The sequence below is a fragment of the Micropterus salmoides genome, unplaced genomic scaffold (genome assembly GCF_014851395.1).
Source record: "Micropterus salmoides isolate LMB-PRFRI ecotype aquatic unplaced genomic scaffold, ASM1485139v1 Ms_hic_scaffold_23, whole genome shotgun sequence".
Taxonomy (NCBI): Eukaryota; Metazoa; Chordata; class Actinopteri; order Centrarchiformes; family Centrarchidae; genus Micropterus; species Micropterus salmoides.
The window spans coordinates 2,903,742-2,919,341 of NW_024041484.1; positions in this window are offsets into that span (position 1 = coordinate 2,903,742).

Here is a 15,600-nt window from a genome sequence, read left to right on the forward strand (position 1 = left end):
AGAGATTCCTTAACTACAGTGCTCACACTGTCCTCCACTCTGATTACCCGTTTAAGCAAAGCAATGAGAAAAGGGTTCCTCAGCCAAATGTGTAGAGCAGTTGCTGCAATGTCTCGAATACTGCACTTACACGTTGGCCAACCCAAGACCACGTAGGACGTACTTTTGAGCATCTGCAAATTTTTTGTTAAAGAGATTCTGCGTAATTTCCCTCTTATGTCCTTTGATATAAAAGAAGGGTAGTGTGTCAATGCATGTGTGAGGTTGTTTTCTGCTCCATTCATCTATATAAGCGTAATACACATGTTTGTTTAGCTTTTTGCTGCAGTATATCACATAAATAATAAGCTATGGTTACCTGTATAATACCGCTAGCAGTAGTGTTAGGAGATGTGTCCTTGTTGCAACAGTCCAGAGTGTCCAAACAGGCACCCTTAAACGGTTTGATCCTGCTCTTGCCCTCTTCTGCTTTTTCTTCAGGAACAAGAAATATTAAGTTTCTTTTCCCCAGTTCTTTGCCATAGTCCACCCATGATTTATCGACGACATCATCCTGGAGTAATGGAAAATATTTAGGGGTGCTTGATAGACCCTTGCCTGCTGCACATGTCCTCGTACCTGCACAAAACATTTTAATTAGAACAATGTCACCGTCAGCCCCATCGTGGAGGTCTTTGAGGTTGTCTGCGGTGTTGTTTGTTGTTCATCTTCCTTGTCCTCAGGACCAAAAAGTTTTCTTTTGATCCCTACATAGCTAACATAAGGTTTATACCATCTGAATAATTTATCAATGTGTGAGAAGATTTCAAGGGTTCTATCCCATTCTCCCCACTGGGCTACAAAGCCAGTGCTGAACAACGTCTCCCACTCTTTAGATGTGATGGGGTAGCCTTTTTGTTGCTCAGGGGTTCCCATCCTTGCATTTTGAATGATAGAATCGTCCTTGCACGATCTAAAAAAGGTCTGTCTCTACACGGTAGAGCTCTCCAGGCACAGACCCGCACCATTGTGTGGTATAGACTCCTTTTGAAGCACTCATATATTTACAGACTGAGGCGCCCAAGCCTTTTGGTCCAGAAAATCAGCCAATGTTGTTGAGGGAGTCTTCTTTCTAGGAGCCATACTCTTTGCAACAAGATCTATAATTATACGTTATTTTGGAGTCGTTACTCCTAATTGATTACCTGCGACATCCATGATTGTGATGCTGCAAAGATGGCGCTGTTGTTCTGCACGAAGATAGCCCTGTCCGATACGGATTCACCCAAAAATCACACTGTTCCACGCTCTCGGTCAGATGTAAGTCAAAAACTAGCCCGCAATATATACAGAAGTGACTGCTAAAGCTACTCCCAAACCTCAACATCCGCTTTTAGAAGATAAGACCGGACATGCCCAAATACAAACCCCCAATTTCACACCCCTCTTCACCTTTTGTTGTTCAATCTCACCACGACCCCCCCCCCCCCCCCCTTTTTTTTTTTATTAGAATCATACTTTGGCAAACATGAATATTCACAAATTTCCTGGAAGTCTCCCCCTTTAAATCTGACAGACCAGCATTTGTAGCCTCAGGCAATCTAAATGTGCTGTGGATAAGAAGTAGGTACACAGCATACATAGCTGTAATTTAAAATAGACAGACTACAATTAAAGCCATCAGTTTGGTAGTAAAGGTGCTGACAGCTTACATGTGTGTTTGCCAGACACTCCACAGTGTAGAGCCTGGTCTGTCTGTCTTGGTTTGTTAATGAAAGGCAATGTCTCCTCAAAACGGGGAGATGACAGACCTGTGGGACAAAACAAGGCTGCAAAGTTCAGAGGCAGAAAACAATACCATGACTAATCCAACCCACACCCCTGTTACATACCCCGTATCTCACACAGACACAAACATCCACACAGCAAGCAAACATGAGATGTTTCTTCCCCCAGAGATCAAAGTGCAGCACCAGTACAGCTCCACAGCCGGACCTCACATGCTGTTTACTGTATACAGAGTGTGTGTGTGTGTGTGTGTGTGTGTGTGTGTGTTTTGCAGTGGATAAAAGAGAACTTCTTTCAAGAAAGAAAGTTGTAGAAGCACACCCACGCATGACCCCAGTGAGACTGATTATATTTTATATATATATATATATATATATATATATATATATATATATATATATATATATATATATATATTTATTTATTTATTTTCTCTAACACTTCTCAGTTATAGTGCTGCTGTATTTGGTGTCTTTGTAAAAGTGACATTAAAAATAATAATAACATATGCATATATTGGGTTAGTTTATTATGTTTAACTCATTAAAAGTGAATTGTGCAATTTAAATGAGTTTGATGTCTTAGAATTCTATTACTAATTACTTAGTAGTAGTTTTATTATGGTGGTACTAAGTGCCAGATGATGAATAGTAATTAGGTTATTAACAGTGGTTGACAGTGGTACAACAAAAGTGGTACAAACAAAATGGTGGTGGACAGTGTGAGAATTAAAGAAAAAATAGCTCCAACAGTGGAAAGTAGAAGGTTTTAAAGGTTTGACTTGTGTGACAGATATGGGTCGGAAAATATCCAGGCAATAATTCACTACTCTTTCAATCCTTCTAACTTGGTGAATAGAGATTGCTTTTCTCCACTTCATCCATAATGGTAAATGGCTGCATTTATACAGCGCTTTTGTCCAAAGTGCTTTACAATGATTTTCCTGCTGCTCACTCACCCATTCACACACACACACTGATGGGTGACAAGCTACCACACATGGTGCCGACACAACCATCGTGTTCAATTTGTGGTTCAGTATTTTGCTCAAGGACACTTCAACATGCTGACAGGATTGAACCGCTAGCCTTTTGACTAGCCTACTCTACGTCATGAGCCACAGCAGACTACAGCGACTCTCTATCAGAGGATCTCAGACTATGTTCTGGCTCATAGGGGGATAAAAGCTCAGAGATATATGAAGGGGCCAGCCCATGTCTGGCCTTAAAAGTAATTAGAAAAAATCAAAAATGAATCCTAAAAGACACAAGCAGCCAGTGCAATGATACTAAAGCTGGGTCTATATGGTCAAAGTTTTTGCAGCGAGTTAATAATCGTGATGCAGCTTTCTGTGCTAATTGGGCGGCTGCGGCTCAGGAGTTAGAGGGGTTGCACATTAATCAGAAGATTGGCGGTTCAATTATCAGCTCATCCAGGCTGCATGTCGAAGTGTCCTTGGGCAAGTTACAGAACTCTGAATTGAAACTGATGGCTGTTCCATCAGTGAATTAATGTGTGCCGTTTAGGCACTTAGACTGTATGTCAGTTCATGAATGGGTAAATGTGATGTAGTGTAAAAGCACTTTGAGTGGTCACAAAGACAAGAAAGGCGCTATACAAATAAAGAGCATTTACATTTAGGTGATGAATTGATATCTGACAAATATAAAGCGAGCTACAATAGTCGAGGCAGGAGAGATAGAAGCATGGACAAGTTTCTCCAGATCTGTGGCTGAAATAAAAGACAACCATGGCTATATATCTTAAATGATAAAAACAGTGGAACAACTTTTTTTACACAGTTTACACAAAACAAAAGTCCTGGTCTAAAAACACCAAAATGATGATCCCTTTAACTACACCTATAGATTTCATATCACTCTATACAGTTTTTTTCATCGTATTATGTCACATTGTGGTGGCTAGGGTCTAGACCTATAGTAGCACAACTAAGGGATAGTTCAGGGCTCACCCAAGCCTTACCATAAAGGGCTTTGTAGGTGAGCAGAACAATTTTAAATTCTATTCTGGATTATGGATCTGAATTCTGGATCTGAATAATCCATCTTGGAAGTAACAAATGCAGACTAGTTTTTCAGCATCATTTTGAGAAAGGATATGCCATGTTTATTGCATTGTTACATACCGTAAAAACTTTGAATAATAGCTTTTATTTGCTAAAATCACTGAATTGACCCTGCCTATATTTGGGACAGGTGTCCATACGAGGCAGGCCTTTTATTCCTTTTGCACAACAACAACAACAACAGTTTATTTATTTCAAACAGAATAATACTAATAATCAAAATAACATGTACATCAAAATAATCAAAGAACGAACACATTCAGGCTTAACGAGCGCTTCAACGGTAACGGCAGTCATCACTTTTGTTCCTTTCCTCTCTTGTACCATGCAGGTTACACCGGTAAATCTATAAGAATTAGACTTTGGGTCTTATTGTTTCCCTTAAATGAACTGAACTATTGAAATGTGGAGAATCTAACCGATCTAACGATGTGTAGCATGTTCAGACATATTGACCATTCGTTTAAACATTAATATTTGTATTAACGATCTAAGCAGCTTAGAAGCAGCTAAAGGATGGTTTAAGAGGTTTATACATCCAACGAACTTCTATAAAAACTAAATGAACAAAATGTGTTCCCACACCAGGCCAGTAAACGGGATAGGTGGCTATTTGGGACTCGGCTATTAATTGAAGTTTTACAGTATGTGCAAAAAAGGCGGCCTTTTGTTTTATGTGAGAGTAAAAGTACATATCCTGATCAAAGATATCTCAGATTCCTTACGATGGTGCTAGAGGGGCAAAGTACAGTAACTTCAGTTTTGGATGAGTTTAACTGAGAAAAATGCAGGTCACTTGCCCTTAAGACATGCTTAGAGTTGAAACCAACCAGTTAGCTTGGTTTCATCTGGCTTGATCAATAGATATAACTGAGTCTAAAAATTATAATTCTGTATAACAATGAAAGTTTATGGAGTGATTCCTGATAATATTGCCTCATAGGATGTGATGGTCAATGGTATTGAATGCAGCAAGGAGCTTAGAGAGAAAGGGAAGGTTAAATACAGATTGGGTAAAACCCCTGCATCAAGAGTGGAAGTTTATTAAAAGCTACTTTAAAGGACTATGTACTGTGTACACAGCTTGTAAATAAAGACAGATTTATCATATCTAGTAAAGAAGTGCTAACTAAGGGTAAAACTTCTTTAAGCAGCCTAGTTAGAATGGGGTCCAAGAGAGTGTTGATGGGTTAGAAGAAGAAGTCTTTGAAGTTAGAGAAACCTTCGGTAGTTTATATTTTTAAGTAATAGACTGCTTTGGCATTACAGAAGGCCTTCCTATTCCTGTTTTAGGACTGTCTTGCCAGTTTAAAATTCTTTAAGATTCTTCCATAGTGGTGGAATACTATTTCCTTTGATGTTTTCACAACATTTGCTTTAATTTGCGAGTTTGCTATAAATCCTTTAAGAGGTGACGTAGTATAAAGAGCCATACCGTGATCTTTTCCTAAACCTAGGACGAACGTCTCCCATGGATGCCCAGGGGTGCGTTTCCCAAAAGCATTGTTCCTAACTACAGTAGCAACTTCTTTGGTTGGAACTATGCAGTTGCGACGCAACTGTTTCCCGAAACCATAGTTCGAACTACAGAGGTAATTAAGTTGGTAACTTACATGGTACGAACCATCGTTAAGGGATGCAGGTGTTCCCCGAAAGCATAGTTCCGACAAACGTTCACACCAACTGTCTTTAAGTTGCATAGTTCGAACTACAGCTCCGGACCTGTGGTTAGATGCTTTGTTCACGGTGACGTCACATATAGCAGAAAATGCAGTCTTAGGAGGTGGATGTAATGTGTTTTAGGCAGGGAATGTTAGATAATCCTGCTGTACAAATATATTTAAGGTGAAGTTTTTTTTAAATGTAGTTGTAAAAGTACTTTTAAATGTATTTGTCGGGTCATGGGTAGGGTTACATTGATTCAGTACTAATTATCTTAGTGTAGACCATCTACAAACAGCAGATGTCTTTCTCACCGATTACACATCTGTTCACAAGAACTTAATTTAATATTTGTCACCAGTACAGGGCAGCTGTTGCTCAGGAGGTAGAGCAGGTTGCCATTCACAAACTTAGCCACTTATTGCACTGAGCTATTCTCAAGACCTTGATATCATTTGCGGCCAAGGGATTCATAATAGTGTTAAAGTGTTGAACCGAAGATACTTGTGGATTAAACCTGTTTTACTAAATGTCTTGTAACAGCTAATAGTTCTTAATTTTGTCTGCTAAGTTATAGCCTATATTTAGGCTAAATAAAATGATTAGGTTACTATTATTTATAGTGTTGATTTCATTAAGTTATAGCTATTGTTCTTGTTATTGCCGGTACGACTAATATAAAAAGCCTAAATAATAAGTTAGCATAATAATGTTACTTAATATCGGTCATAACTGACATATTTAGGCAGAATATGACGATGTTTTGTGAGTTTCCTGCTGTGAAAATCAGACAAACACACCTGGAAACATGTTAGTTCGAACTACGTTGGTTAAAACTAAGTTTGTCCAAACCACGGTGGTAACAACAAGGTACGACAGTTTTGGGAAACGGCCATTCTTCAGATGTTTGTTAATTTAACGATGCATCATACCAACGCACCCCAGATCAGTAAGTACAACTTGTAAATGTTAATAAACTGAGACACTGAACAGGAAGTGAGGTCTTAAGTGTGAGACGACAGGCAAATGGTATTTTACTTAATTTTTTAGCACCAAAAGAGCATGGTGTAAATGTAAATGCAATAAACTGGGAGCACTGTTTCAATTGTTGCATTTGAACATTGTCCAATGTTTTCAAATTACATTTTCATTTTAATTTTGACTCAAATATTGCTTGCATAAATAGGAAATCAGGTAACATTGTTTATTTTGCATTTTAATTTTCAAATTTGAATTAACCTTATATATTATAAATATTCAGCGCGGTGGCCCAGTAGATTGCACTGTGGCCTTCCAGCTCTGGCTTTCTCCCATTGTCTCGAGCAGGTAAGTTAATTGGTGACTCTAAATTGCACTTAGGTGTGAATGTGAGTGTATGTTTTGCTGGGGTGTCAGCCCTATGATGAACTGGCAACTTGTACCCCGCCTTTCACCTCAGTGTCAGCTGGGGTTGTCTCCAGCCCCCCGCGACCTTGCACGGATAATTCAGTTCAATTTTATTTATATAGCGCCAAATCACAACAACAGTTATCTCACAGCGCTTTCATAAAAGAGCAGGTCTAGACCCAACAATTCAACCCAAAAGCAAGCACTAGACGACAGAGGCAAGGAAAAACTTCCTTTTAAGAGGCAGAAACATGGCTCAGGGTGGGCGGCCATCTGCCTCGACCGGTTGGGGGTGAAGGAGAGATAGAGACAGAGGGAGAACGAGAGAGAGGGCAAGAGAGGAACAGAGAGAAAGAGAGAGGAATGGAAAGAGAGAGAGGGGGAGGGAGGCAGCCTACACAATATACACACAGAGGTACAGACAGTAAAGGTGATGTTGCTGTAGACTTAATGACTAAATGACGAATGGTAACAGATATTTATAGTAGTGTTAATGATAATAATCGAATGTTAATGATTATAATAACAATAGTAACAATAGGACTAGTAACAATAATTGTAGCAGAGGGTGTCAAGCAGGAACACGGGGGCAGCAGGTGACTTGCAACCACAGATCCAGACTCCACAGCTCCAGAGCCAGAAACACCTACAGGAAGTGAAGTGAAAGCACAAGACTGCGGGAAAAGAGAGAAGTCGAGTTAGTAACATGCATTAATGAGATAAGGTTGCGTAGAGAGGGAGAGAAAGTAGAGGAGAGAGGACCACCGTGCATCATGGGAAGTCCCCCGGCAATCTAGGCCTATAGCAGCATAACTAAGGGATGGTTCAGGACTCACCTGAGCCAGCCCTAACTATAAGCTTTATCAAAGAGGAAAGTCTTAAGCCTACTCTTAAATGTGAAGATGGTGTCTGCCTCCTGAACCCAAACTGGAACCTGGTTCCACAGGAGAGGAGCTTGATAGCTGAACGCTCTGGCTCCTAGTCTACTTTTGGAGACTCCAGGAACCACAAGTAACCCTGCATTCTGGGAGCGCAGTGCTCTGGTGGGGTAGTAAGGTACTATGAGCTCTTTAAGATAAGATGGTGCCTGACCATTAAGACCTTTATAGGTAATTGATTTTAAATTCTATTCTGGATTTTACTGGAAGCCAATGCAGAGAAGCTAAGACAGGAGAAATGTGATTTTCCTGGTTCCTGTCAGAACATGTGCTGCAGCATTCTGGATCAGCTGAAGAGTCTTAATGGACTTTTTCGAGCAGCCTGATAATAAGGAATTGCAGTAATCCAGCCTAGAAATGCATGGGCATGTGAGACTTAAACGACATGTCCTGATCAAAGATAACTCCAAAATTCCTCACAGTGGTGCTGGAGGCCAGGGCGATGCCATCAAGGGAAACTATATCTTTAGATAATGCGTCACGGAGGTGCTTGGGCCCCAGAACAGTAACTTCAGTTTTACATTTTTAACATTAGAAAATTACAGGTCATCCAGGTTTTAACATCCTGAAGGCACATTTGAAGTTTGGCTAACTGATTAGTTTCATCTGGCTTGATCGATAGATATAACTGAGTATCATCTGCATAACAATGAAAGTTTAGGGAATATTTCCTGATAATATTGCCTAAAGGAAGCATATATAAAGTGAAGAGGATTGGTCCGAGGACAGATCCTTGTGGAACTCCATGACTAACTTTGGCATGCATGGAGGACTCATCGTTAACATGTACAAACTGAAATCGATCTGATAAATAGGACTTAAACCAGTTTAGAGCGGTTCCTTTAATGCCAATGAAATGCTCCAGTCTCTGCAATAGGATCTGATGGTCAATGGTATCAAATGCAGCAAGATCTAATAAAACCAGTACAGAGACAAGTCCTTTGTCTGATGCAATAAGGAGGTCATTAGTAATTTTCACCGGTGCTGTCTCTGTGCTATAATGAGCTCTAAATCCTGACTGAAAATCCTCAAATAAACTTTTGCTCTGTAGAAAGTCCCACAGCTGTTTAGCAACTGCTTTCTCCAGGATGTCAGAGAGAAATGGAAGGTTAGCTATAGTTCTGTAGTTGGCTAAAACATCTGGATCAAGTTTGGGCTTTTTCAGAAGAGGTTTAATTACAGCTATTTTAAAGTACTGTGGTACATAGCCTGTTGATAGAGATAGATTGATCATATCTAGTATAGAAGTGCTGACTAAGGGTAAAACATCTTTAAGCAACCTAGTCAGGATGGGGTCTAAGAGGCAGGTTGATGGTTTAGATGAAGAAATTATTGAAGTTAGTTGGTAAAGATTGAGGGAAGCAAAACAGTCTAAACATTTATCTGGTTCTACAGCTGTTTCTAAGGTTCCTGAGTTAAGAGATAAGTCGGTGCCAGTTGAGGGCAGGTCTTGGTGAATTTTGTCTCTAATAGCTAGAATTTTATCGTTAAAGAAGCTCATGAAGTCATAACTACTGAGAGCTATGGGAATACTTGGCTCAATAGAGCTGTGACTCTCTGTCAGCCTGGCTACAGTGCTGAAAAGAAACCCGGGGTTGTTCCTATTTTCCTCTATTAATGACGAGTAGTACACTGCTCTGGCATTATGGAGGGCCTTCCTATAAGTTTTAAGACTATCTTGCCAAATTAAATGAGAATTTTCCAGTTTGGTGGAACGCGATTTTTGCCTTAATTTGCGAGTTTCAGTATTATACCATGGAGTCTTTGTTTTAGTATTTTCTTTTTTAGAGGGGCAACAGAGTCGAGTGTCATTCGCAGCGAGCCTGCAGCACTATCAACAAGATGATCGATTTGGGAGGGACTGAAATTAGCATAGTAGTCCTACGTTACTTTGTGACTTGATAATGAATTTAGAGCTGATGGAATTGCATCCTTAAATTTAACTACAGCACTATCCGACAGACATCTTGTATCAAAATTTTTGCCCAATGGCGTGTAGTTCAGCAATATAAACTCAAAAGTTATCAAACAGTGTTCAGATAAAGAGGGATTCTATGGGAACATTATTAAATGTTCAATTTCAATACCATATACTAAAACAAGGTCGACGGTGTGGTTAAAACAGTGAGTTGGTTCATGAACACTCTGAGAGGAGCCAATGGAATCTAACAGAGATAAACGCAGTACTGAAGCTGTCATTCTCAACGTCCACATGAATATTAAAATCCCCTACAATAATAACTTTGTCCGTTTTAAGGACTAAAGTTGACAAAAACTCTGCAAATTCAGATTAGAATTCAGAGTACGGACCAGGTGCTCGGTACACTATAACAAAAAGAATGGTTGCAGTGATTTCCAACTTGGATGTGAAAGACCAAGAACAAGGCTTTCAAATGAGTTATAGTTTAGTTTAGGTTTAGAGCTGATTAGTAGGCTAGAGTCAAAGAGAGCTGCAACTCCACTCCTCGGCCTGTGCCTCGAGGAATGTGAGTATTAATATGACTGGGAGGGGTGGATTCATTTAGGCTAACATATTCTCCATCACCCAGCCAGGTTTCAGTAAGACAAAATAAATCATATAATCTGATTAGTTAATTAACTAGTACACCTTTCGAAGAGAGAGATCTTATGTTAAGAGTCCACATTTAACTCTCCTGTTCGTTTGCACTATCGATTTCTAGAAATGAGAGCTGCTCCTTCCCAAGTGGGATGGATGCCGTCTCTCCGAATCAGACCAGGTCTTCCCCAGAAAGTCTGCCAATGATCTACAAAGCCCACATCGTTTGCTGGACACCACATGGAGCTGCCAATGATCAGAGTTGGTTTCTCAGCGGGTGTGTTACATGTGATTCCATTGGCTATATCAATGCTGATCCAATTAACTATTATTAGTAAAACAATAGTATTTTTATTTTAATTATTTTTTAAGTTATAAAACTAATAAAATGGTTAAGAGGTCCAAGATAACCACCATAAATGTGAAGTAGCTATTAACATAATCCATTTTAATCCATAATTGTATGCGTGTAATATTAACTAATATATTCCATTAGTTATACCTTAACTGCAGTGCAATCAAACCTTAACTACAGTGTAATAGTGCAACAATGTCACACAAGCATCATGTGATTTGCTTTAAAATGGCTTTTTATCTTTGTTATACTGACAACATTCATGAAGCACAAAAGATTGGACAGATATTATTCAACTTTTAAAATATTTTTTTAGATACGCTATGTTGCCCATTATTTTATATGCTGTTGTAAACACCAACATAATTATGCCATGGGTGTTCATTTATATTTTTAGGATGAATTTCTACATTTTCAAAACACTTTTGCAATTTAATCCGGAAAGTTGCACTGAAAGACATTTTGACACGTTAGAGCTTAATAACTCCAATAATTTAATATTTCTGGGTAAAAAAAAGGGTAAGAGCTGAGTGATGTAATGTTATATTTACATATTTGACTCAACAGCAAAAGTATGGTTAAGATATGTTTGAAGGATTGTTTCATCCAAATTACATAAAAACACATTTGTCAGTCAGCGTAGTGGTGTCTGGCAATGTGGATATGTTTTATGTGCCAGTTAAACTTTCAAAATTAAACATATTTCTAGAAGCAACATCCAGCGTACTCAGGAGAATGCATAGACCAGGGACTATATCTTTGGCAGAAAGCGTGTCCAATAAAAATTGTTCACATTGTGTTATGTGGATTACCTAGAGCCTTTGGGGAATGGAAAGACACTTTGCTGTTGACAGGCAAAACCTCAAAGCCTGAGCCAAAAAGAAAGCAAAACTATGGTTTGGATACCACTAATGGAAAGTCAAATCATGTTGATTTGAAGGTGGTGACAATTTATGGCTTGGCAACTACAAACCCGTATGTTATACAGCTCTATTTACACCTCAGTACTTTCTGCATTGACACAGAATGCTATTTTTCAATGTTAATCAATAATGCATAAGAGCAAAATTCATATTAATTCATTCGAGATCAGATCTCTTTTTAAAAAATATGTGCTTTACTTACTGGATTTTCCAATTGCAGTCCACTGAGCAGCCAGAGACGGTTGTTATGACAACACACCTGTTATTGAATGCTTTAGAGAAAGGTCACAGTATGAATGTCTCTCAGCAGAACAGCACACAGTGTTCTTATTCACTTCACTGCTATGCTAAATCTGATGCACACAGGCTAAATATGACATGATGACAGCTTTAGCATGTGCAAGCTAGTTCTGTCTGCTTTCTTACTGTAGAACTCTCTGAGGATGTGGATCTGGCAAAGACCCTGCTACTTAAAAAAGAGACATAAATATTCAGTTAATATTTAATGTCTGCTGAGAGTATAGATGTGATGTGACAGTTGCCTCTTCTGTAGTATCTTCAGTGCTGTGCAGTCTTGTGTAAATCTCTGAGTCAAATGTATTATGACACTCAGAGATTGTCAGATGCTATAGTAACAGTGAGGGGCATAGACTGAGAGATGTTATCTGTTCCCCCTGCTGTCAGACGCACTTACTGGCAGCTCACAGCCCGCCGTTTGTCATCCTGATACTCCCCTGGCGATCCTCACTGTAGAGCCTCAGCCAGGCCACAGAGCTGTAAGTACATACACAGTAAATGGCCAGACTGCAGCAGAAGTCCCAAGTGGCCCTCAGAAAATGAACTGAGTGGCCACCTGTAAAATGGACTGGACTGGCTGTACAGTGCTGCTCTGACCTGCACGACTGCACCATTTTTCACTGGGAAATACAGACATGTTGTATACTGCAGTGAATTGCATAGAATAATATAAATAACAATACTAATAATATTACTTATGTAGCACCTTTCTTCCACTTATAAAGTACCGAAACAAAGAGAGACCCAGAGAGAACGAGACCCATAAAATGTATATTTTTATTAATATACTCAATTACACTTTGTTATAGTAAAAAGTTTAAAATGTGGATTTGCTGACATTTAAACAAATATCCAGAAATAGATATGCAGATTGAGAATTTGTATCAAGTCTTCACTTGTAGTGCAAGAAGAAGTTTTTATGCTGACATAAGTGTGCACCCTTGTAGGGCTGAGTTGGTAAGAAAAAATGCCACAAACCCATTTAATGCCTTTGTAAGTGAAGAGACTAATACATTTTCTAGAATGGGAAAATACCAATACCAAGCACTCAACACTTTATTCCCTCAAAGCAATCATTCAGGGTAACATACTACCTGTATTAGTAGTGTTCACAGAAAAATAATCTGCATATAAATTAAAAGATATATTATGTCACTAATTATGTGACCATGTAAAAAAGAATGAAGGATAGGACCCATAATTGATGCTTGAGGTACACTGCAAATAAGTTGTATACACGGAAAATTAAGATATAAAGTTCCAGAAAAAGCAGCTCCAGTAAGAGTTTCCAGTGTGTCAGCTCCAGCAGTCGCCTCCTTTCATATGCAGTTTGGTGACCCACAGACTAAACCCATAAGTCTCAATGACCGTTATATCCACCCCAACGAATACTGGCTCCCAAAAGGGAAGATAGTTAATGCTTCCACCTTCTTCTGCACGTCTAATTGCATTTGAGCTTGTTTTAAATTGGCTTATATTCAAATGTTCAAACATTCCTGTATTATATGTGACTTCTAATTGAACAGATGTTTGTCACGAGTATTACATCGTAAATGAGATACAATCACTTAGTCATAGTTGCTCCTTTCTTTTTGAATATTCTGCTCAATTCAGCTAAAGCCTGTAAGATGAATTCAAGAACACATTTTCTATTTTGGTATGAACTCTGGATGCCTCAGGGGTTATCTTGCTCTGGGCTGATGACATCACCATTTTTTTCCTTTACATAAAAATTAGTTTGAAACTGAGTCTCAATGCCCGTCAATATAAAGATTATGTCCAAGCTCAAGGGACAATGTTTTTCTTATCCCATAAAAATATCAAAAGCAATTATTGTATTTGTCGGTGTTTTAAAACTTTCTGAATTCCCTACCCTTTAAAATACGCATTCATTTTGTAAAACTTAATGACGAGTAACCAAAGTTTTAAACAAACGTTACTCAAACCGGAGCAACAGTTCAGTTTTGGGGGATTATTCTCAGTGGTGTGGATTAATCCACATTTGGAGAAATGGAGGAATAACACACAGTAATTGTTGGTAGGATACATTCATTGTTGGTTTGGGTGCCTTAATGAGATAATATAAAAAATATAGAGTATATCACCAGCTTTATCCTTTCATCAGTATATACAGAATTAAAATTAGTGGTATGACATAAAGTAAAGTTCTTAGTACCAATGATCTACCACTGCTACTACTGTTCTCATAGGATTTAGGAGTTCAAAACCATGCAGTTCATAGTTCAAATCTGTGTGCACTTTGCAATGAGAGGAAAGCTGATTCTAATACAGCAGCATGCAGGGCAGAGTGACAGATGGCTGAAAATATTGGTTTAAATTTCAGAAGGGGGCTGAATTGTTCCTCTTTCACTGACTGGGAGTGTTTTGACCAGAGCATGTCTGCTCTAAGCACAGAGATTATTATCTAGTGCGTTCATGTGTCTCGTGATGTTTTGGCTCCTTTCCACATGGCACCAAACCCCTTTAATCTGTTTTTACATGGAGCCTTATGGTTATTCAACTGACTGAAAATTTGGAGAATTACTTACATAGTTGTTTACTCGTCTGACTACATAAGGGGCAGGTTTATACATTAAATAGTATGTATAATATTTATATGTATATTACATACTTCATAGTATGAATTCTTTTTTTTTTTTACACAGTTGTGGTATTACCCACTTTAAAACATTGACTTAATTTCAAATCAAATGTGTAGATGGCCAATATTGGCAGCTTAAACCGAAATAGTATGAAAAGCTGACAGTCGTTACTTTATTATTATCAGACATTACATTATTAGTGTACATCTGTGGTTACATACTTGAATTTCTGAATTGCTTTTCTTTGATATAATTCGTATTTATGCACCAATATACCAAAGCAAATTTCTTGTAAGTTAAAACTTGGCAATAAACCCGATCTGAGCATTTATTTTGGGTGATAAAGCCTGGCTGTTACTTTGGAGCTCTGCTGGCGGCCTCTGTGCTGGGTGAACTGCACAAACTTGCGATAGTCATTTCCAGTTAGTGCACAACAGCAGTGTTTGATTTGAGACAACACTACCCTGTCAAAACTAACACTAAGCAAGTAAGTACATAGTGTATACAGTGTAATGTATGTTAGTATACTAAAAGAAGTACCCGAATTGAAACAGCATAAAACTAAACAGAACAGGAAAAAAGCAGACTGAACACAAGACACTGGCTACTAAACACAACAAACAAACAGACTGAAACTGTTATGTTGGTGTGGTGTGGGGACAGAGAGGACCCAAATGCAGAGCTCAGAGGGAAGGAGGTTTATTGAAGGATGAGGTGGGTGAGGGATGGAGAGGAGGGAGAGGTGGATGCCGGGGAGCCACGGGCACGAGGAACCAAGGAGACTGGGACCAGAGCGGACCGGAGGGTGAGCCCAGCTGACAAAACGAAGGACGAGGGTGAGTGAACCTGGGAGGAAAGAAGACAAAGAGACGGTTAGTGACAGCAGCGACAAAGCACAGGGAAATTGAGTGAAAGTCAAAAACGAGAGCCTGAGCACAGAGGTGGCAACGGGTATGGCGCAAAGACGATCAAGCAAGAATGGTGTGGAGAACCGGGGTTGAAATACAGGCAGGGATGAGGTTGATT